Source organism: Tursiops truncatus, chromosome 12, assembly GCF_011762595.2.
Source record: "Tursiops truncatus isolate mTurTru1 chromosome 12, mTurTru1.mat.Y, whole genome shotgun sequence".
In the NCBI taxonomy this organism is placed as follows: Eukaryota; Metazoa; Chordata; class Mammalia; order Artiodactyla; family Delphinidae; genus Tursiops; species Tursiops truncatus.
The window spans coordinates 31913913-31939784 of record NC_047045.1 but is presented as its reverse complement, the minus strand read 5'-3'; the positions used below and the strand labels follow the sequence as shown (position 1 = coordinate 31939784).

General features: G+C 38.0%; 1 long non-coding RNA gene across 1 annotated transcript in view; it reads right to left on the bottom strand.

Annotated features, from left to right (window-relative positions):
* Window positions 1–25872, bottom strand: part of LOC117314438 (uncharacterized) — a 420056-nt gene that overhangs the window by 283484 nt on the left and 110700 nt on the right. Inside the window, exon 2 of the long non-coding RNA XR_004529176.2 lies at window positions 16950–17129. This is a non-coding gene — a long non-coding RNA (uncharacterized lncRNA). The remainder of the gene's footprint in view (window positions 1–16949; window positions 17130–25872) is intronic.

Sequence of the window (25872 nt, the reverse complement as noted above, 5' to 3'; positions counted from 1 at the left end):
TGCACAAGAACAGAGACTTAGTGTCTTCATCACTGTATCACCTGCACTGATTTTGTCCTCCTTAAATGTCACGGGAGGAAGGGAGGAAGGGTGAATGCAAAGGGGGATGGAAGGATGAAAGATGGGTGAAAGGACAATGAGAGGACAGATGGAAGAATGGATTTCCTGGTCTAGTGCCTACTTCCCCATAAATTCCTTCTCTCTTCCAATCTTTAAAAATATAAAATTACCAACTTCCCTGAACTCTATATACCACCCTGTTTCTTTCCTTCCCTCTCTTAATAACAGCCTCCACTCACTTTAATACTATTAGCACTTTTTTCTTACACTTTTACTGAGTAGTGTGATTATAAAAGCAATGTGCTAACTATGACAATTTAGTATGTATCTTCCCAAAGTCTTTATTTTGTTTATACAAATATATAGAGGTTTTTTTAAAGGAAAAGACTATGCTTATTTTACTACAACTTTCCTTTTATTTAATAAAGTGCTGAGTTTATCTTCTGAGACCAAATATGCAGATTGACTCCTTTCTTTTTAATAGCTGCATAATATTCCATAGCATGGATATACTATATTTTATTCGACCCTCTTGATGGGCATTCAGATTGCTTCCAGATTTCCACTATTATAAACTGTAATAAACTCACTCGTACATATGTCTTCACATAATCACACTTTTATTTGTGTTGCATAAACTCCCTGTTCAGCCTTAAACTTGCTACAATTAATCTTTTGCCCACTCTCCCAGCTCCAATTACACTGCAACAGCAGATGTCACCCAAAACCCTACCACTAACCCCTTCCTCCCCTGGAGTTCTATAGGTAAAGCACACAAGTAGGAACGATAGCCAAAAGGGAACCAGAATTTGACTATTTCAATAGTTGGATATGCACTCAGTACCTATCCAAGTCAAGTGAGTGAATTCAGCTGAAGCCAGGAGGCCTCAAGGATGCTGTCAAGAATGGTGAAAGCTCTGGAATTTTACCCAACTTGCAAGCTAATAAGTTAGCCTGCTACAGTGTCATGGATGCTGGCAGAACATGCAAGATTTTTATGTTAGAGACAAAAGATGTGTTACTTCACTGCATAGCAAACAGCCTGGGCTTCATGGTCATGTGTGTTATCCCCAGGTCCCTTGGGACATCACAAGGCAGTCCAAAAAGATGCTGCTCACACAGTAGGTTGCATCACAGCTGAGGAAACTCAAGCTTAGGGGATCCCAACCTTTAATAAGGGCTGCCAAGTAAACCTGCCTGAACTTTGCGCGAAAAGGAGACTATCTTTACTGTACTAGGGAAGAAAAAAAAAGCTTCCCTTTGCTCCAGAGGAAGGCGCTATCTTTATCTTCTAAGGCTTTTCACTATACAAATATCCTTAAAAATATCAGTGCCTCTTCTAGCAAGAGGTGCAGACACGCCAAAGACCCATGTAAAATTGTCTCCTGTAGAGGCTCCCTCCCTCCCTCTAATTTTAAGATGGCCAGTTTGACAGTACAAAAGCTGACCTAATCTATCACCTCCATGAAGAGTCAGGAATAAAGAAAAGAAACAAAAACAGTGGAGGACAGCTGAATTTATCACAAGAAAGCCAACCTGATCAGATGTGCTCACCACGCTAGAGAAAGCAGTAACAACAAGAACCAGCCTACCACGTAGACTCTAGAAGCACAAGTCCTCCCCAGGCCTGTAGTAGGTTAAATGGTGGCCCACCCCCGAAAGACCTGTCCACTTCTTAATCCCTGGAACCTGTGAATGTTACCTTATTTGAAAAAACGGGGTCTCTTCAGATGTAATTAAGCTAAGTTCTGGCCTCCAGAACTGTGAGAATAAATTTCTGGTTTGTTAAGCCCACCAGTGTGTGGTAATGTTATGGCAGCCACACAAAACAACATATTTCTGATGAACAACGTGTCTATTATTTCCCCTAGCTCGGGTTTCTAGGGCCCAGTAAATCCAGGCCTTCCTACCATTTTTGAATATTCAGAGCCCAGAATACGTCACTCTTTCAGTGGCTACACTTTAAATGCCTTTGGCCACATTTTCCCTCCAGTGTCCCTTTTTCCTCTGCTGTTCTCAGAGTTCTTCCGGGCACACCTAGCTGAATCTTAAGATTAGCTACTGGCATATTTTTCTTGGTTTATGTAGCTCTATTATTGTTGGTTGGTTCAGAATGCCTTTTTTCCTTCCTTCCCTGGGACCTTTGCTTTCTGACCCAGAAATGGTTGTTTTCCTAACGTCTATCTCCAGATTCCGCATTTTTCGATTTCTTATAGAAAGTGAGATGAGATGAATGAGTTCCACATTTACCCAAACAAATCCTGTCCACCTTCCCTTCCCTGGAAAGGGTAATTTTCACATACAAGTACACCATCCATCAGTCCCCTCCCTAATCCATGCCTGAACTCATTGTACTGAAATGCTGTCTGACTCCCATTTAATACATCTCATCATCTCTTTTAAGAGTCCTATCACCATAAATTTCCTAAACATGCTCCCTCATGGCAAGAACCAAATCTGCTTCCCCACATGTACTAACCACAACACCTTAGAACTCCCTTGTTAATGACTGACGTATTCTCTGCTGACTTTCCCAGCCTTCCAATATCAAATTCTCCAAAACTTATATAACCTCTAGCAGCTGTCCCAGTCACTAAGGGTAGGCTCCCCAATTTTTTTTATTACTGACTCCCTGCCTGCAGATTTCAAGAGCATTCTTCAATAGTTTCCTGTGTTCCGGGCTCCCTCTGTGCAGGAGAGGTGGGGGAAAAGGGTTGACGGGGGGAGAAGTCCCCCTAGGTCATCCTCTAAAATCTTGAATCTTCTTTCCTAGTTCTAGCTTTCTGAACATTTTGGTATGCATACATTTTCTTTTCCCTTTCATTTACAACTACCCTGGACTCTAAAATCACAGTCCTTTTCATGAGAGTGTGTATCTTTTCATTGTGTCTTGATCAATGCATCTTCTCTGTCATCTTCCACTTTTTCTTGAAGCAAAACCTAAAGCTGTTGTTTCTTGATACGTGTGTCATTATTCTCACTGTCTCTGAATAAACCTGACTCCTGTAGACAATGTTTCATAAACAGGCCTTTTAAATCTTCTCTTAACCCTCGGGTTTGTAAAATTCTTTAAGACTTTTGTCTATCATGGACCCAAGAATACAACATTTTTGCTACATAATCCCCTTTCCTCTTTATCTCTTTATTAATAAGATTCTACCATACCTCAATGATTAAATCCACAGTCTGAGTTCCTGAAATCCACAACCCACAGTTCAGAGTCAATATGAGAACAGATGGGACTGGAGGGCAGGACAACTCCAGAAGTCTTTGGACAGATCAGAACCCAAGTCCCTCTTTGGCCTGGAATTTGTTAAACTAAGATAAAGAAGAGCAATTTGGGCAAGTAGTCTAGTGCAGCTACCCAGGCCTCACTATGCCCACCTCTGCCTGTGCCTAAATGTGAACTATTTCACATAGCAGTGCTTGCTCATACACAAGGGATCTAGCTGATTTATACTTTAAAGGACTGATTTTTCCATCCTAACTGAGAAAAAAGGATAAAGGAGAAAATAAAATTGAGTATCAAAATTTATTCCATTCCCAAATCCCAAAGGCCTTCTAAAAAAGAGAAAAAAAGAAAAGGCTTATATATTACTTGTACAATCTCTCTTCCCAATAATCTACACATCAGCAGCATCTATGATGCCAAGTGCCTCAGCTGTGCCAAGAGCTCTGGTCTCTGTAACTCTTTGATCCCAAATACTCTTTCTGATGTAAATGCCCATTTGACCCCACCCACATTTGCTACCCAATATAATTGAGATTCAATGACAAATCGTTGCCCATTTTACCTCCAAAACCCAACAGTGATATTTTATCTCATAAACAAGCAACAAACTAAAAATATACATAATTGCAAATTGAAAAAAATGCTATGAAAGCAATGAATAGAGAGTTGTGGTACAGAATAAAGGAAGGGACCTACTACCATATAACCCAGCAATTCCACTCCTGGGCATATATCCGAAAAAAACAAAAACACTAATTCGAAAAGATACATGTACCTCAATGTTCATAGCAGCATTAATTACAGTTACCAAGATATTGAAGCAACCTAAGTGTCCATCAACAGATGAATGGATAAAAAAGATGTGGTATATATTTACAATGGAATATTACTCAGCCATAAAACAGAAGGAGATTTTGCCATTTGCAGCAACACGGATGGACTTGGAAGGCATTATGCTAAGTGAAATAAATCAGACAGAGAAAGACAAGTACTGTATAATATCACTTATATGTGGAATCTAAAAAATACAACAAACTAGTGAATATAACAAAAATGAAGCAGACACAGATATAAAAAGCAAACTAGTGGTTACCACTGGAGAGGGTGTGTAGGGGTAATATGGGGTGGGGGAGTGGGAGGTACAAACTACTGCGTGTAAGATAGGCTCAAGGATGTATTGTACAAAACGGAGAATATAGCCAATATTTTTTAACAACTGTAAATGGAAAGTAACCTTTAAAGTTATATAAAAAAATAAAAAGAAACTCAGGCAAAGCCTCAGGAGGAACTAGTTAAGCTGAGGACTGAAGAATAAGATAGATCTATAGTCTGAATCCATGTTTATCTCCTTTCTACTTTTACTTATATTTGTACAATATTAAAAATACTTCATTTTTAAATATACTGAAATAGAATACTTTGCCAGTTGGCTTGATCTCTTCTTCTTGGCAACTCAGATTTTACAGAATTACAAATGTAACTTAAAAATAAATTCATTTCACAGGTAAATTTTGTGGACTTTTTAATTATTAATTTAATTACACATCACTTAAAATCAAACACTATCTTAAAATCCCCAAATGCAATTCCTTTTCGCTAAAAGGCATGTGCTTAACTATCTCAGCCATTATTCATTAAGTAGGCAAAACACACCAAAGCATCACTCACTCATGAAATATAAACAAAGGCTGAGATTTAACATTGCTTAAGCGACTGAAGACATTTATTAAATATGCACTAGTGAAATCAATGTTAGAAATTCTTTAGGTCTTTGCTATGAAAAATAAAAACACCCAGATTCACAAATATGTAAAAATAACATTCAAACATTTGGCTAGAGGGATTATGGTATATAAAAACCCAAACAACATGTTTCTTTAAATTAAAAAAAAATAACTTTGCATGTAAAGGATTTTCCTGATGAGAAGTAATTTGTTTACTAATTGTGTAAAAGATTCATAAAGAAGAAAAATGTAGGTGGATTCTGTGCAAGAGAGTAGAAAATGAATTTTCTCTGTCAGGAGCTGCATTCACAGATTTCATGTGACTGACAGATAGAGCTTGGGTGCTTAGTCTTTTTATCCCTGTAAGTCTACTCAGTGCCAATTTAACAGTCCATTTCCATCAATTAGCTAATTCCAACAGGGTAAATTACTAGCAAAAGTGATTCTTATAAATGCATCCCTTTTTGTTTAGAAGTAGATTGAGAACAAAATAAAATAGAGGAAAGAATGGGAGCATATGTCCATCAAAGACTGTACACAAATGTTGACAGCAGCTTTACTTGTGATAGTTAAAAATTAGAAACAACCCAAATGATTAGCAACGGGTAACTGGATAGACAAATGGTGGTATGTCTATACAATGGAAAACTGTTCAGCCATAAAAAGGAATGATCTATTGATACAAGCAACAACATGAATGAATCTCAAAATAATTATGCTGAGAGAAAGAATCCAGACCAAAAAAAGTACATATTGTATGATTCCATTTTTATAAAATCTAGAAAATGCAATCCAATCTATAGTGACATAAGACAGCAAATCAGTGGTTTCCTGGGAGGTGGGGGAAAATGTCAGGGGTGTGAGGATTGGGAAAAGCAGGAAGGAGGGACCACAAAGGGCATAGGAATCTTTAGAGGTGATGATATGTTGATTATGTGATTGTAGGGATGGTTTCACTGATGTACACATATGTCAAAACTCATCAAATTTTAAATATGTATAGTTTTTTGGTAATTCAATTATTTTTCAAGAAAAATTCTGAGAGTCATACTCTATGAGTAGTAATACTGCAATGGATTATATTGGGATGGGCAGTGAAGTCAGAGAGATTAGTTGGGAGGCTATTCTAAGAATTTAGACAATAAATTTTCTAGGATAGAACTAAAGTACTGGTAGGAAAATTTTTCATTTAAAAATATATGAAAAAGTAAAAACTCTGAATTGTATATTTTTTTGAATTGTATATTTTTAAATCACTACTTTTGTACTTCAAATTACTTACAGTTATTTGTTAGTTTAAGAAAATACTTTAATTCAAGATGTTGCCTGATACCAATATCACTGATGAACATAGATGCAAAAATCCTCAACAAAATACTAGCAAACAGAATCCAACAGCACATTAAAAGGATCATACACCATGATCAAGTGGGGTTTATCCCAGGAATGCAAGGATTCTTCAATATATGCAAACTCAACCAACATGATACACCATATTAAAAAATTGAAGAATAAAAACCATACAATCATCTCAATAGATGCAGAAAAAGCTTTCGACAAAATTCAACATCTATTTATGATAAAAACCCTCCAGAAAGTAGGCATACAGGGAACTTAGCTCAACATAATAAAGGCCATATATGACAAACTCACAGCCAGCATGCTTATCAATGGTGAAAATCTGAAACCATTTCCACTAAGTCAGGAACAAAACAAGGTTGCCCACTCTCACCACTCTTATTCAAAATAGTTTTAGAAGTTTGAGCCACAGCAATCAGAGAAGAAAAAGAAATAAAAGGAATCCAAATCGGAAAAGAAGAAGTAAAACCGTCACTGTTTGCAGATGACATGATACTATGCATAGAGAATCCTAAAGATGCTACCAGAAAACTACTAGATCTAATCAATGAATTTGGTAAAGTAGCAGGATACAAAATTAATGCACAGAAATCTCTGGCGTTCCTATACAATAATGATGAAAAATCTGAGAAAGAAATTAAGGAAACACTCCCATTTACCACTGAAACAAAAAGAATAAAATATCTAGGAATAAACCTACCTAAGGAGACAAAAGACCTGTATGCAGAAAACTATAAGACACTGATGAAAGAAATTTAAGATGATACAAACAGATGGAGAGATATACCATGTTCTTGGATTGGAAGAATCAACATTGTGAAAATGACTATACTACCCAAAGCAATCCACAGATTCAATGCAATCCTTATCAAGCTACCAATGGCATTTTTCACAGAACTAGAACAAAAAAGTTCACAATTTGTAGGGAAATACAAAAGACCCCAAATAGCCAAAGAAATCTTGAGAAAGAAAAACAGAGCTGGAGGAACCAGGCTCCCTGACTTCAGACTATACTACAAAGTACAGTAACCAAGACAGTATGGTACTGGCACAAAAACAGAAATATAGATCAAAGGAACAGGATAGAAAGGACAGAGATAAAGCCACGCACGTATGGTCACCTTATCTTTTTTTTTTAATTTATTTTTTTTGCGGTATGCGGGCCTCTCACTGCCGCGGCCTCTCCCGTTGCGGAGCACAGGCTTCCGGACGCGCAGGCTCAGCGGCCATGGCTCACGGGCCCAGCCACTCCGCGGCACGTGGGATCCTCCCGGACCGGGGTACGAACCTGCGCCCCCCGCATCGGCAGGCGGACTCCCAACCACTGCGTCACCAGGGAAGCCCAGGTCACCTTATCTTTGATAAAGGAGGCAAGAATATACAACGGAGAAAAGACAGCCTCTTCAGTAAGTGGTGCTGGGAAAACTAGACAGTTACATGTAAAAGAATGAAATTAGAACACTTCCTAACACCATACACAAAAATAAACTCAAAATGGATTAAAGACTTAAATGTAAGGCCAGACACTATAAAACTCTTAGAGGAAAACATAGGCAGAATACTCTATGACATAAATCACAGAAAGATCCTTTTCTCCTAGAGAAATGGAAATAAAAACAAAAATAAACAAATGGGACCTAATGAAACTTAAAAGCTTTTGCACAGCAAAGGAAACTATAAACAAGATGAAAAGACAACCCTTAGAATGGGAGAAAGTATTTGCAAACGAAGCAACTGACAAAGGATTAATCTCCAAAATATACAAGCAGCTCATGCAGCTCAATATTAAAAACAAAAACAACCCAATACAAAAATGGGCAGAAGACCTAAACAGACATTTCTCCAAAGAAGATATACAGATTGCCAACAAACACATGAAAGGATGCTCAACATTACTAATCATTAGAGAAATGCAAATCAAAACTACAGTGAGGTATCACCTCACACCGGTCAGAATGGCCATCATGAAAAAATCTACAAACAATAAATGCTGGAGAAGGTGTGCAGAAAAGGGAACCCTCTGGCACTGTTGGTGGGAATATGAATTGATACAGCCACTATGGAGAACACTATGGAGGTTCCTTAAAAAACTAAAAATAGAACTACCATATGCCCTAGCAATCCCACTACTGGGCATATACTCTGAGAAAACCATAATTCAAAAAGAGTCATGAACCACAATGTTCATTGCAGCTCTATTTACAATAGCCAGGACACGGAAGCAACCTAAGTGTCCATCGACAGATGAATGGATAAAGAAGATGTGGCACATATATACAATGGAATATTACTCAGCCACAAAAAGAAACAAAATTGAGTTATTTGCAGTGAGGTGGATGGACCTAGAGACTGTCATACAGAGTGAAGTAAGTCAGAAAGAGAAAAACAAATACCGTATGCTAACACATATATATGGAATCTAAAAACAAAATGGTTCTGAAGAACCTAGGGGCAGGACAGGAATAAAGATGCAGATGTAGAGAATGGACTTGAGGACACGGGGAACAGGAAGGGTAAGCTGGGACGAAGTGAGAGGGTGGCACGGACATATATACACTACCAAATGTAAAACAGATAGCTAGTGGGAAGCACGCACATAGCACAGGGAGATCAGCTCAGTGCTTTGTGTCCACCTAGAGGGGTGGGATAGGGAGGGTGAGAGGGAGATGCAAGAGGGAGGAGAAATGGGGATATATGTATATGTATAGCTGATTCACTTTGTTATACAGCAGAAACTAACACACCATTGTAAAGCAATTATATTCCAATAAAGATGTTAAACATTTTTTTTAATTTAGAAAATTTTGAAAATTAATAAGAGTTAAATGTAGACAAATCTAAAAAACTACATGTACAATATAGGAGTTAGGAACGCCTATTTAATTAAAACTGCAAACCCCAAAGCTAAGTAAGAATGTGAAGGCATATTTGAATATATGAAAATTAAAATTTTTGTGTATACAAAAAACTCCACAAATAAAGTCAATGATCAAAGGTTAAAAAAAAAAAAGATGTTGCCTGATAGACATCTGTTGTGAACCGGCTTAATGAAAACATAAGGCAAATGTGTAACTTACATATTAACCATTTATTGCTAATTTGTACATAGTTTACTTCCAAGGAGGAGGTAAGGGAGAGGTATGTTAATTATTGGTATAAAATGTAGGTGTATGAACTTTGAAGGTATTGACAATTTATTCTCTTAATATTTAAGATATGCCTGTCACTCTTAATACTATGAGATTGTAGATGAATTTTAGATGACAGTATGCCCTGTCCTTATACAGATTATCCCAGATTCCATGTTAGTAACCTCATAAATATTTATATGCCATGTCTGAGTTTGGCAGTGTGGTAAGTGTAAGATTAATTGAATGTACTACAAGAATATTTTCTAGATTTTTAACATCCTGTAGCTTTACAACCAAAAATAAGGTAGGCTATATTCGTTGGCATATTCTGGGACAAATTAAGTGTTCCTCCAAATAGTTTCAAAGCTATTTCTTGATAAGGAAGTTAATCATGTTCACCAACCAGTCCTGTGGACCCTGTTTTGCAGAGATGGATTCATCTGGTAAGAATGAAGATTTCTCAGTGAACTACGCTCTCTCTATCTGATTGTTTGGTCTACAAAATATATGGGTCTTTTTCAGTAGGCACCTCAGAACACCAGTGCTCCAATAACACCTGAGAAAGACGAACCTTTATTGTTTAGTACCAGGTCCTCTTCAAAGCCAGCAACACAGAAGGAAAAGAATATAAAGAACTATCCATCCATTTCTCTAGCACTATCTTCATACCAGGTAGATTACTATTAAGCTCTACACATGGTAGTCTCTAGGATTGAACCCCATAAGAAACATCTTCAACAAATTACATTTTAATGTTATGCTCTCAGTTTTTGTCTAATATAAGAAATGGCCATGTGAAAGAAGTTTCTAAATTTTCTATATACCATTATAAAAAGCTTTATGTTGTCCACTGTATTTCAAAAATATTAACTTCACTGTCCCTATAAAAGGATCCATTTCTATTAAAGTTTACTATTAGGAAGAAGTTTGTGTCTAGAAGAAATATGTAATCTATCAGGGTATTCTTTCTTTCTTGTCTTATAGATTCTCCCTGGTGTCTGGAAACTCCTCAAACCTCAGGCTCCATCTTGATAGAACCCACCAGGCTGGGCATCTTGAACATATCTTAGACCTTTCACTCCTCAAAATATCACTTTTGGACAGTTCTAAAGCCCCTTTTTCCTTTACCTCATTTTCTTCTTCCTCTTCTGCAAAGCACTAGTTACCAAAGAAAGTAGGCAGCACCAAAAAAATGAGGTAAAACAATTAAATGCATGTTTAAAATTAAAAATAAAAGCAGACCATGCTGAATCAAACTGTTTCTGTTGGGTAGTTTTGCAGTAAACCCAAAGGGTCATGATATATTAAAAATCAGTATTCCAGTAAAAATCCCAAGACAAATATTGCATATCATACTGCTATTTACCAAGAACAAGTGACCTATTTCATCTAAATTGGAAAGAGAAAAAGACTAAACATATGGCTGAATATTTTAACAATATTGATTCTGCTTTGGTCAGTGGAAGTTAACAAGTGAGTCTGTTACCGAAATATTTTTGAATAGAAAATCTGCTTTTTCTTATTCCCACTTAATAAACACTGAATGACTTTTTTAGATCTCAGTATGAAAGGACATCAAATTACTAGCCTGACCAGAAGGCTCAAATGTCTCTGTTCAGCCCTGCTTGACCCATATTCAAACACTTACCCTTCAGAAGTGGAATGTGACTGGGGAATCCTTCAGCTCCTCTGAAGTTAGAGTAGACCACTAGGGATCTTGTCACAGTTAATGCAGGACCCACCATGAAAGGGGTAGTGCTGGTAAGAGTTAGCCACAGCTCTGTATCGGGCCTTATGATCTCATGGTGTTTCATAAACTATAAATAGATGCCCAGGACTCCATTTGCCCAAAGCATTCTGGCAAAATGAGCAGCGTCAACTCTTCCAGCCTGTACCTCCTGGAGACCAGTTAAAGGAGTATCTTCCATAGACATGGGAGAACTGGGGAAAGAAGTAACAACCTCAGCAGCCTTAGGCCCTCCTGCATCTCCCACCACATCAACTTTGAGCCCAAAATATTTAAATGTGTCCTATATCATCTGTTCAAGCTTCTGTCCAAAAAGACTCATCTGTACACACACACACACACACACACACACACACACACACGCATGAATACGCACACATGCACATTTCATTTTTGAATGAAAAAGAAAATAGAAAGAGACAAGGTAGTAGAGTAGAATGGACTCTGAAATAGAAGAAAATTGGTTCTTGTCCTGGTTCTGCCACCAATGAAGCCATTGAAACTCTATGAGCCCCAATGTCCCCTCCTACATAACCGAAAAGTAATCTTTAAGATCCCTTGAGGGCTAATAATCTAGAATCAGTGTAAAATGACACTGCCTATGAAAAGGACAGACGAGGAAGAGAAAAGAGTACAAAGAGCAGGACTGGGCATCTGGCCTGCATAACCCAAGCTCCTGTTGACCTCTGGCCTTCAGCTGCTCATTGACGTGGCTAAACCCAAAGCCTTTGGTCATACAGGACCACCACCTTCTGCAGTCATTTACTTCTTTGGATTCAAGTTTTCACTCTTTCAATTAAGGACTCCTCTTAATTTTTTGCTGTCTCAGACATGCATTCAAGTTACATTTTGTGTGTGTGTATATATATATATATATATATATATATATATTTTTTTTTTTTTTTTTTTTTTTTTTTTTTTTTGCGGTACGCGAGCCTCTCACCACTGCGGCCTCTCCTGTCACGGAGCACAGGCTCCAGGACGCGCAGGCTCAGCGGCCATGGCTCACACGCCCAGCCGCTCCACGGCATGTGGGATCCTCCCGGACCGGGGCACGAACCCATGTCCCCTGCATCGGCAGGCAAACTCTCAACCACTGCATGACCAGGGAAGCCCCATTTTGTATATTTTTATCCAGTGTTTACAGCACTTTATAGTTGAAGAGTTTTTCAAGCTGTTTCATTATATTGCCAGAATTAGAAGTTACTGTTCACTTTCTTAAAATATTTATTCAGTGGTTATGGTTATAAAATCATAGGAAACAATACAATGGACAGCAACCAAGTCAATTCATCTCTGTAGCACAGTAATCCAGACATTTGCAACATCAAGATTGAAAAAATAATTGTCCAATGTCAAGGGATAAATCTGAGCACATCTACCCTGGTACTTAGGTCCATATACACTTAGTACTTAGTACTACTTAACATCTATCTGAGATATTTAATTTAAGCTACAGTGATAATCTAGCCAAAAAGAATTAATCAGATTTTTCACCAAAATTGACACTTAGAATTTAATTTTAACAGATGAGCAAAATTAATTTGTTCATCTGAAAGCACAAAGGAGGCTTCAACAGTATTACACATCAAGGGTGGGGACCAAACCCTGCCTTGGCCTGGTCAGCTCTTCTCGCCCCAGGTTCCTGGAAGAGCTACCACGTAAGGTCACAGCTCATGGAAAATCCACTTGCCACCGTCTGGTTAGCTGGGGGCACAGGCCTTCCAGCACAGGCATCTGTGATAAATCTAGACTGCAGCGCCTAGCCTAGGCATTGAGTCAGAGAAGAGCCTCTCTGTCGCTATTAAATCTCAGTATTCTCACCAACCACAGCCTGAAACAGCGAGAGAATTCCCAAGCACCTAAGTGCTTTTGTGAGAGAGGAAAAAAGCACAATAGTAAGCCCAAAGGAGTCCATGATTATCTTAAGTACCCTCTCATGCCTGGAGGCAAGAAGAAAAGAAGGGAGGCATCCCTTTCAATACTTTCAATACTGTTTGCCTGGCTCCCCTACTAAATGCAGCCCAATCAGAGTCCTGAAATCTGGTCAGAGAATCACTTCCTTTAGGGGATATGAAGAAATAGAAAAGAGGTAAAAGGAAGGAGGGACTTCCTGCCATTCACGTATCCAAATGCTTTATTCAATTCCCCTAGAAACAGAAACCTACTGTCCTGGCATTCAGAAAAAACATGCCATTGTGTTAAATATATATATATATATATATATATATATATATATATATATATATATATATATAGTTTAAAATATATATAAACACTGTGATATACACAAAAATCGTGTGTTTATATATATGCATAGATATAAAAAGATTTATAACAAAGGCAACGTTTTGCTAAATGGGCTGATTCTTAAAATGATAAGAATATGTATATATATATATCTCTTCTACAAGTTTTTGTAAGGAACCATTTTATACGTACCCATATAAACAAACCATATAAACAAACCATCGTAGCTAAAAATGCAGAAATGGCCTTATTATACAGATAGTATATCAGACTCACTAAAATAAGATGCAACTTGTAAACCACTTTGAGTTTCCGTAAAAGAAATATAATACTGAAATAAACAATATCAAAAATAAGATAAAAAATGATTTGAAATTTGAAATAAGATTGTCAGATTTAAAAAATGTGCATTTTTGAATAATCTTGTGTCTAGTTGTTAAAATTAATGTATTATATGGCAATTTGGAACATGTTTCTAACCAAATGAAGTTCTATTTATAGGTAGTCAGGTTCATGTGCATGCATGTATTTTAATATTTTAGAATAATACTGTCCTTTCTGGTAACACTAGAAATAAAAATACTGAAATTATTCCATGAAACAGATGCCTTCTCTTAGAACTTGCCTTTGTAACAGGCCGCTAATTCATGATCTGACACCTTCAATTTATTTTGAAAGAGGATAACAATAATAACTACTACTTATTAAACATCTAACCTGTTCTAATCACTTTATATACTTTTTAAAAATAGCTCTATTAGATGGGCAGAATCATCCACATTTTACAGATGAGGAGACAGAGGTTCAGAGAAGTACCTAATGCAGCATCCCCGACGGGAGCTGGGATTGGAGCCAGTCTGTGTCACTACACTCATGTGACGACCTGGCTCTACCCCAGTCACCTGGGGTGACTCATGAAGTTGCAGTGATTCCCCTGAGTTGCCTTGGAGGAAAAGACGGCAAAATTTCTGAGCAGGCAATGCCCAAGCTGCCCCATCCCGGCATCAATTCAAGCAGCCTTCAAAGAATATTGAGCCCCAGCGCTCTGCACACTCCATTCTGACCTGATTATTCCCAAACCCAAGGCCTGATCTGCAGTCAGATGTTCTATGGCTCCTCCACCCACACCCGCTTCATCCATTCATTCCTTGAACAAACATTTGTGAACTCCTGTGTGTGCCAGGCACTGCTAAGCAAGGATACTTAAAAATAAGTAAGACAATAAGGTTAAGTTGTTTGTTTGAGATTTTTCTTATTTCCTGAGCTAAGTTTGTATTGCTTAAACTTCCCTCTTAGAACTGCTTTGCAGCATTCCATAGGTTTTGAATTGTCGTGTTTTCCTTCAAAAAGAATACAAATAACTAATGTTGGTAAGGATGTAGAGAAAAGGGAACCCTCGTACACTGTTGGTGGGAATGTAAATTAGTACAGCCACTGTGGGAAACAGTATGGAGGTTCCTCAAAAAATTAAACACAGAACTACCATATGACCCAGCAATTCCACTCCTGGGTATATATGGGAAGGAAACAAAAACACTAATTTGAAAAGATACATACACTCCAATGTTCATAGCAGCATTAATTACAATTGCCAAGATATGGAAGCAACCTAAATGTCCATCAACAGATGAATGGATAAAGAAGCTGAGGTATATATAAATATAATGGAATACCACTCAGCCATAAAAAAGAAGAAAATCTTGCCATTTGCAACAATATAGATAGACTTGGAGGGTATTATGCTAAGTGAAATAAGTCAGACAAAGACAAATACTGTATAATATCACCTATATGTGTACTCTAAAAAATACAACAAACTAGTGAATATAACAAAAATAGAAACAGACTCACAGATATAGAGAACAAACTAGTGTTTCTAGTTTGGGAAGGAGGAGAGGGAAGGAGGGAGGGACAATACAGGGGTAAGACAATATAGGGCAGGGGATTAAGGGATACAAACTATTATGTATAAAATAAACTATAAGGATATATTGTACAACACAGGGAATATAGCCAATATTCTATAATAAATATAATTGGAGTATAACCTTTAAAAATTGTGAATCACTATATTGAACACCTGTAGCTTATACAATATTGTACATCAACTATACCTCAATTTAAAAGAATAAGTAAAACATAGACAAGCCCTTCAAACATTTATAGGCATTCAGACCAGGAATCTGAAACTCAAGTGCCTTTGAAGTCCAGGTAGATAATAAAAATGATTGAAGCCAGCCAGATATAAGCAGTAAGGAGTGCTGAAACATGGGGTGATAAGGCACCCCAGAAATTAAACACTACAAGAAGCTGCTACCACCCATCTGACTGAGAGCAAAGGGAGGAGGTGTTACTAGAGCCCCAGAGCCTGGACCTGGGGGTGGGAGCTGGACCGGCAATGAGGGACTCCAGCAGTGCCTGGAACTACAAAGGAGACAAAACCTATGGCTTTTTCTCTCCCACCTCCCTCAACTTCCTCCCATTGGCCAAGCCTTACCAGAAGCCAGTGATTAAGGAAGTCTGAGCGGGTGGGCCCTGGGACACAGAGCAGAGCTGGGGAAGGGCACGGGAGGGCTGTGACCACAGACAGGCCAGTGACTCATACAATCCAGACTCACTGTAGGATTCTTGATTCCCACCCAGACCCTGCAAGTCCTGCCGTGCGATCAATTTCCCTACCTACATCCCGACACCCAGCCTTGTACTGCCTTTGTTTGCTGCAGATGTCGTATCTTAATGACTCCTTGTTCCAATCATAAAACCCTCCTTTGTTTGACCTGCTTCACTCTGCGGAACTCACATGGCTCCAAACCCTGGTTCCGCCTTGCCATCTACTCCCAGAAGGCTCTCCTTCTCCGTAAGCCATGCCTACGAGTTTTTCAATCAAGTTTTAAATTGTTGGCCATGGCGACTGTCACAGCTCCATGCTAGTTCTCAGCATGCCGCCAGCAGGCATCGCTCAGAGGCTGACATCTTGGTAATATCCTTAAGTAACTGAAAAAAAAATAATGCTTCCTCTCTCTAACCATGGCATAGTAGGGGGAAAAAACAGTGGCACAATACAACCATTTGCATTTAATGAATAATTTATTTACTTTTGAAACTAGATTAGAATCTGGACTGCAATAAATCTACTAATTACACATGAAAATAAGGCTCATTCACTTCTTCAAAATTGTTCCAAACTGCTTAGCACAATTTCCATCTGAACTTTGACCTCTGATCTTACACTGAATAGCACTGATGGATCCTCCAAGCAAGAAATACCACATTATTTTACATTAAAAAACGCAAAACCAAGAAGGAAAATGTGGACATTAAATTTTTTCAAAGTCTATTGAATCAGAAATCAAAAAGCTTATTAACAAGTATTTTCAAATTTCACACATGAAAATGCTACCATCCAATATCTTTTTATAAGGAAAAAAAAAGTGTTTTTTTCTTACCTTGAGGAATACGAAATCAGTTCCTTCCTAATTGTCCCTTTCATGGGATGTTCACTTCCTAACAACAGCACTCCAAGCATAGCCCACTTCTTCAAACTCCAATTTTATAGCTTTCCAATTTTTAATTACTTTTGGGTTTGTTGAAATAAAAACTGCTTCACAGGTGCACTGCAATTGTGCCTAGTAGAAAAAGAACATGGACAGGAATTATCAGACTGCATATGTCATCAACAAAATTCTAGAAGGGCAGCTCATTGACAACTGAGAAAAACTGAAACTGAGGCAGTCACCTACAAATTTAGGAAATTAGTATTAAGTGACTTCTTGTATTTATAGGTCTTAGCTGATATTTTTGGAAGCTCACTTTTAGAAGATAATTATTCAATGGCATTTAGATTCCTTCATAAACTCACGATTATGGTGTTTGGAACTCCAATGGTATAACTACAAATTAAATATAAGTTCCCTTGATATCATACATATTTTAATATATAATAATTCAATGAGATAACATAGTAAAAATGCTTCAGTTTGTTCCAGTGAAGGCAAATCCACCAAATGTATTGATTTTTCTCCCTCAGTTAGAAGGATGTTAATCATCCTTCTAGCACTTCTGCAGCCCCTCTGAGGAACAAAGGTTTTCTCAGTGAGAGACCTGTTACATGTCATCGTGTGCCCTACCTGTGGGGAAGACATTCACCCTACTCTGAATCGTCCAAGAGAGCATTGCTGCAAGCGCATTCTGCAGAACCCTGGTGCCTCAGGATGTTAACAGTTATTTTACTTATCCTCATACATGCACACATAAAGGAGTGTAGTCAAATAATTTTGAGAAATGCTGGATCAAATAAAGCTACAATGGATTTTTTTTTTTCCTGCAGGACTGCTCAGAGAATTTAATATGCTAATGTGTACTATGAGTCTTCACCAATAGAATATAATCAGCTTTGTTAATCATTAAGATTATGTAAACATAGACCTTTTATCACAAAGCAGCTCTTAGGACTAATGTGCTCTGGAAACATACTTTGGCATATGATGCTCTAAGGCCTTCTTTGAGGAAGATCTGCTCCATAATGCAGGTGAAAGATGCTCACACAAAAATAATGGAAGCCAACCAAGAGACACACCAAGAAAAGGGAAGCACAAGAAGCATGATCAGGCCCGGAAGTAAACAGGGGCACATCAGGAATATTGAGTAAGAGTTACCATTTATTTACTCCCTCTTACATGCTCAGTATTTTGTGTTACCCTTTTTTTTAAATTGAGGTATAATGACATATAACATTATATTAGTTTCAGGTGTACAACATAATGATTCAATATTTATATACAATGCAAAATGATCACCACAATACGTCACCATATGTTACAGAATTTTTTTTCCCCGTGATGAGAACTTTTTAGATCTACCCTCTTAGTGACTTTCAAATACACAATATAGTATTATTAACTATAGTCATAGTCACCGTGCTGTACATTACATCCCCATGACTTGTTTATTTTGTAACTGGGAGTGTATACTTTTTGACCCCCTTCACCCATCTCACCCACCCTGTGTGTTATCCTAATCAATACTTTCAACGACACTTTAGTGTCAATCACATCTCCATTTTAAAGATACGAAAACTAGAATTTAGAAAGATTAAGTGGATTGCCCAAGATTACACAGCTCTCAGGTGGCACCTGGAAGTCACGGCTACTGTGTGAATGGACTCCAGTATGCCTCCAGTACACTGCCAGCCGGAAAATCATAGGAGGCAGAATGAAGTAGTAAGTGGTGGTAAAGAAGCAAAAAGAAAGACCACTTGCCGTACAGATGTACTTCCCAGAGTCTGCTGCCCTGAGGAAAAGTTGATTTCTCAAAAACAAATGTAAATTGCTTATGGTGGAGGTTGTTTTCAAAGCTGCCCTTCAGGGCTCTGCCTCACAGTGGCTGCAGGGACATGAATTGAGGTCAATGAGACCTCTTCATCACAGCCATAGGCTACGCAATACCCTGGTCAGATCCTACCCCAGTCAACCTCAGAGGATGCAGCTGGCTGGATTGGATAGTCCAGTGGTGTGCTGAAACTGGCCCTTTCCTGCTCACAGGAGCCTTTTTTTTTTTTCTGTTTTAAAAGTTAGAACTTATTTTAAAGAAGAAAAAGTTTAAAGACAGACTATTATATTAAACCTAAAAATAAAAATTTTAACCAGCATTACTAAGTATTATTTTTTTAATTTGGTAGACAATTAGTACAAGAAATAGTAGCAACTACTAGGACTTTATTAAAACTTGAACATTTTAATTATTTCCCAGGAGCCAATTTTGTGTATCTCTTCCCAACGCCACGTTCACTGATGCCAGGTTGGTAGCTTGACATTGGCTGTGGCGGGAGTATTTACACAATGGAAATTGGCAAACACTACATAGGAGGGAATGTGTGGTGGAATTTTTTCCAGAGAGCCAGTTTATTCATATACTGTTGAGTCTTAACCAAAAGGTAGAAGTGGAAGAGATTAAGAAATGGCAGGATTTCCAGCTAAACAAAATACCATCTTAATTATCCTCCTTAATGTCAATTCAAATATTAATAATCTGTATATATCTGTGCTAATGGAAACCAGTGTCATGTATAATGAGAAATTTGATTTTTTTTTCTGCTCTCCTCTAATAAGCTGTACAATGTAGGACAAAGCAGAGAACTACCTGAACGGTAGCCCTTCCTGACCCCATCCCATCTTGGTATCACGCTGCCCAGGCCCTGGAGAGTCAGGGTTACTTTTTCTAGCCTTCAGCCTAGTGCAAATGGGACTAGGTCTCACTTCCCTTTCCCACATATATCAATGGGGCCCAAGCTGCAACCCTGGCTCCCCCAAAGCTCAAGAGGAGCAGGAGTGAAGATATAGAGATGCACAGGCTATTTCCAATATGCGGAAGGTCTAACATAAATAACATATTAATTTCTAATAAAACCACACAGCCTAAGTAAATCTTTAAATTTTCACATTTGTTGTTGTTGTTTTGCTTTTGCTTATATCAATTCCATCTGGTCACTGTAGTTATCTCAAACTGTTCCAATCTTCCTAATTGAAAACCAAGTTTGAGAAATTTTTTAAAAGTAGACAATGAGCTACTTATGCCATAAATGGTCTTTGTGTGATAAAGTCTCCTAAACTGGAATGAAAACGTGAAGAGCCATTGAACATATATATTAACATGTGAAAGATCAAACTTGTTCTTCGAGCAAATGAGACTCGCTCAGAGGAAGAGATTCCCACCAGACGTTGAAAAGCCAGATGATGCATCCCGTTTTCCTCCCGGTGATCCTCCTGAACAGAGGCTTTTCATGCTGGAATCCTCAGCTCCTGCCACTACTCAGTGATAGTAAGAGCCCAGACTCTTAGAAAGGAAACTTTTCACAGAGGAAGACGGAAATGCTACACCTAGTAACTCACAGACCACATGCCCCACACCCTACCATCCCTACTCTCCCCAGTGAACTACTGGAGCCATCCAAGATCTTCCCTGAGGACAGCACGAGGAAAGCTGTAAACCACGCTTAAGGAGTGTGGCCTAAAAGAAAACCAGGCTGAACCCCTGCCCAGCTCTCCTGCACATAAACCATCAACAGATGGATCCCTCTGCTAATTCAACAATCCTCCCAGGCCCGGTTTCAGTGGCCTGTGATCACTGCAGTCTTGATTTCAGGCTCATGCTGAATTCTGATCATTGTTAGGATTAGCTCATTATTGTATTTTGTACAGAAGCATGCAGGGATTATATTTGTACAACCAAATGTTAGGAAAATTAAGTTGAGTTTTGTTAGAGACAATATTTGATGTATTGCTCTTATACTGTCAAGTGTGTGAGAATGGTGCTTTCATTCATTCATTCCATGAATATTAAGACCTGCATGGGTTACAAGAAACATCACATCTGCTCATTCTCTATAAATTCAACCTAACATCGATTTAGGGCTCCATCTCATCAGGCCGTAGGGAAATTCAGTAATAAGTAGGAGTTCCTCGATCCCCAAATTCAGGGTCCTATAAATGTTCAAGAGTTTATGCAATTTCAAAGGAAGAGAAAGCATGGGGGGGGGGCATCGTGTATCTCTGGTCATTGCTCATCTCCTTGGCCAAGTTACTAAAATGTGGCTTATTGGGTCCTTCTCTGCTCCCTCTAAACAAAACATGGGGTACAGGAATCATCTGTGAGACTGGAAACCTCCTAAGGCCCATCTAGTCTTACCTCCCTAGAGGGGGCAGCATACAGCCATCCTTCTCTGGGGTGTTGCCAAGAACACAGCCAAATTCCCTGCTTCTCTGGGAAGCATAAGCCTCTCTCTCCTCAACTCTGGGGAAGCTCCTTTTTAAGACAGATAAAATGCTTTTCCCTTCCTATTTCCCTTAAAGCAATAGTCATCGATCTTAGCGACACATTGGAATCACCTGGAGAACTGTAAAAAGAATAATAATAATAATAATTCCTGTTTCTCACCTCCAGAGATACTGACCTAAGTGGTGCACAGTGTGGCTGGGAGAATGAGTATTTTAAAACTCCCCCAGTGATTGTAAGGTGCAGCCGAGGTTGAGAATTATCCCTTTTCTCATGACTTTCCCATCAAGGGCTCCTCTTCCCTCAGTCGGCTTGGCATTTGGAAGCACAAGCCAGACAGATAAGGGTCTTTTCTTCTTTCCACCCTGAGAGTATGCTACTAGCTACCTGATTAGGCAAAAGGGAAATAAAGGGAGTAAAAAATATATATACCATCTTTATATTACATAACCTTGTGAATTATAATATATGCAATGCAGTGTACAAAGACAGTCCTTTCCACAAACCAGTTTGAGTTCTCACTTGAATCAGAGAGGACATTTCTTTTCAAGTATTTTCTATCTTTGTGCATTGAAAGGTCATATCATAATTGCTAAACAACAAGCTTATGAAATATACTATCCAAAATAAGATTTTAGTTCTATAAATCTTTTCTCTAAGTGGTTTTTAAATATTTGTATTTAAATATTTTTATTTATAATGAAAAATGCTCTCCACATAGTTCAAAGGATAAATTATGTGTGTCAGAAATTCTGACCAAGAAAACTCTAATTCAGATATGTATAAAATGGAAAGAATGACTTAATAACTTGGTGTTGCAAAGTTAAAATTCTCTGTAACTTGAAACATAGGAAATTGCGATTCTTCAGTCACAGGATATGTCGGACAAACACTAATTTCTGGGGAGTTGCTTTATTAAATATTTTCTTTCATTCTAATCTATGACATGTTTACCTATAACTATGAAATTTGAGGGTGTAAGAACACAGCAGCAGAGCTATTGTTCACTTATCTGCAGTTTTGAACATTAAACATGATTTCCAATTTGTATATGCCATCCTTTATACTGTTAAGTTTTCAGTTCTTTAGCTTTATTTAACTGAATTTTAATTTAATTTATATAATTGAAAAATAATATTGTAAGACATTTAAAGTGAATGGTTGATATACATTGTCAGAGAATTCCCCCCATCAAGTTAATTAACACATCCATCACCTCACATATTTGCCTTTTTCGTGTGTGTGAGAACATTTACGTTCTACTCTCTTAGCAAATTTCAGTTATAAAATACAGTGTTCTCAGCTCTAGTCAGCATGTTATACGTTAGATCCTCAGATCTTATTCCTCTTCTGACAGTTTGCACCCTTTAACCAACCTCTCCCTATTTGCTCCACCCCTACAGCTTCTGGAAACCACTTTCTACTCTGTTTCTGAGTTTGACTTTGTTAGATTCCACATATAAATGATACTATGCAGTTTTCGGTCTGGTTTATTTCACTTAGCATAATGCCCTCCAGGTTCATCCATGTTGTTGCAAATGACTGGACCTCCTTCTTTTTAAGGCTGAATAATATTCCATTGCATATATTCCACATTTTTCTTGACCCATTCATCCATTGATGGATACTTTAGGTTGTTTTGATGTCTTGGCTATTGTGAATAATGCTGCAATGAACATAAGAGTACAGATACTCTTCAAGATAATGGTTTCATTTCCTTTGGATATAGACTCAGAGATGGAATTGCTGGATTGTAGGGTAGCTCTATTTTTAATTTCTTGAGGAACCTCCATACTGTTTTCCATAGTGTCTCTACCAGTTTACATTCCCACTAACAGCATACGAGTGTTCTCTTTTCTCTACATCCTCACTAACACTTATCTATCTTTTTAATAATAGACATCCTAACAGGTATGAGGTGATAGCTCATTATGGCTTTGATTTGCATTTCCCTGATGATTAGTGATGTTGAGCATTTTTTCATGTACTGTTGGCCATTTGCATGTCTTTTTTGGAAAACTGTCTATTCCAGAATTTTGTCCATTTTTTAATTGCGTTATGTAGTTTTTTGCTGTTGAAGTATTCCATAGTCTCAACCTCTTCAGCATGACTGAGTTTCCACAATGACTTGCTGACCTATGCACATGCACCTTGATTTCCTGAGTCATACATTCAATCAGCTCTCTATATTCCTTCGTAATTCCCCACTCCTTAAGTGTGGGCTGTGTAAAGGGTCTTCTCTCCAAGGAATGTAGTATGGAAAGGAAGGAAAATGTAGTTTAATACTGGAGAAACCTGGAGAACACTATTGCAAGCCATGTGATCAAGGTCAACATTAACACAGATAAGTCATATAGACAGCCTTGATTCAATGTGATGAAAATGGCCTTCTTCCCAAAACACATAACCCCAGTCGACAAGAAAAAAAATCAGACAAATCCCAATTTAGGAACATTCTACAAAATACCTGACCAATGCTTCTCAAAACTGTCAAAGCCATCAAAAACAAGAAAAGTCTTAGACACTGTCACAGTCCAGAGGAGCCTGAGGAGATGTGACAGCTAAATGTAATGTGGTGCCCTGGATGGGATCCTGGACCAGAAAAAGGACAGTGGGTACTGACTAAGGAAATCTAAATAAAATATAGACTTTAGTTAATAATAATATATCAATTTTGGTTCATTAATTTTGACAAACACACCATATGAATACAAAGTGTTAATAAGGGAAGCGGGGCATGGGTTGTATAAGAATATTGTGTACTTAACTTTGCAATTTTTCTCTAAGTTTAATACTGTTCTAAAATTAAAAGTTGGTTAAAAACAAAAACAGAAAAGCAAAGGGCACAAAACCTCCATGTATGAGTAAATACATTCAACATACTTGTATGGGTTCAGATGGAGAGCAACGTTTTTATTTATGAAATAACATATGCAAACAGTAAAAAAACACTTTTTTTCAAATATTACCAGAAGTTTAAAAATGAAAACTAAAAATAGAAAGTTAACCAAATTAAAAACCCTGTAGTAAAGAATTGAGACACCAAAAAGGTTGTGTTTTTTTAAACATCTTTATTGAAGTATAATTGCTTTACAATGGTGTGTTAATTTCTGCTTTATAACAAAGTGAATCAGTTATACATATACATATGTTCCCATATCTCTTCCCTCTTGCGTCTCCCTCCCACCCTCCCTATCCCACCCCTCTAGGCGGTCACAAAGCACCGAGCTGATCTCCCTGTGTTATGCAGCTGCTTCCCACTAGCTAGCTATTTTACATTTGGTAGTATATATAAGTCCATGCCACTCTCTCACCTTGTCCCAGCTTACCCTTCCCCCTCCCTCTGTCCTCAAGTCCATTCTCTACGTCTGCATCTTTATTCCTGCCCTGCCCCTAAGTTCTTCTGAACCTTTTTTTTTTTTTAGATTCTATGTATATGTGTTAGCATACAGTATTTGTTTTTCTCTTTCTGACTTACTTCACTCTATGACAGTCTCTACGTCCAGCCACCTCACTACAAATAACTCAATTTCGTTTCTTTTTATGGCTGAGTAATATTCCATTGTATATATGTGCCACATCTTCTTTATCCATTCATCTGTCAATGGACATTTAGGTTGCTTCCATGTCCTGGCTATTGTAAATAGAGCTGCAATGAACACTGTAGTACATGACTCTTCTTGAATTATGGTTTTCTCAGGGTATATGCCCAGTAGTGGGATTGCTGAGTCGTATGGTAGTTCTATTTTTAGTTGAAAAGGTTGTTTTTTTAAAAAATAAGTTTTTATCCATAGAAAGTGCTTTATGCTATTTTAGAAAATTTGTGAAGTGTAGTAATGTATAAGAAAAAGGGGGCTTCCCTGGTGGTGCAGTGGTGAGAATCTGCCTGCTGATGCAGGCGACGCAGGTTCGAGCCCTGGTCTGGGAGGATCCCACATGTCACGGAGCAGCTGGGCCCGTGAGCCTCAGCTGCTGAGCCTGCGCGTCTGGAGCCTGTGCTCCGCAAAAAGGCCACGATAATGAGAGGCCCGCACACCGCGATGAAGAGTGGCCCCCGCTTGCCACAACTAGAGAAAGCCCTCACACAGAAACGAAGACCCAACACAACAAAAATAAATAAATTAAAAAAAAAAAAGAGAAAAAGGTCACCTGTTCCCTCAATTAAAAGGTGAGAAAAACATCAATGATACTCATGAGAATGAACTTTTAACGCAATAAAATATATTTTTAGTTTTTTCTCTAAAAAATAAGATTTTTCCATAATAGAAGTAATGATGTTGTTTTAGAAAAAAATGTAAATGCAAAAATGCAGAAGAAAAAACATCACCTAAATTCAGAAGAAAACTGATTCTTTTATTGTAAAAATTACTTTGTAACGTTTGATTCCTGATTGGAAAATACATGCAGAAAATACTGAAAAGTATACAGTACGAACAATAGGGACTTCCCTGGTGGCACAGTGATTAAGAATCCACCTGCCAATGCAGGGGACACGGGTTCGAGCCCTGGTCCGGCAAGATCCCACATGCCACAGAGCAACTAAGCCCGTGCACCACAACTACTGAGCCTGCGCTTTAGAGCCTGTGCTCCGCAACAAGA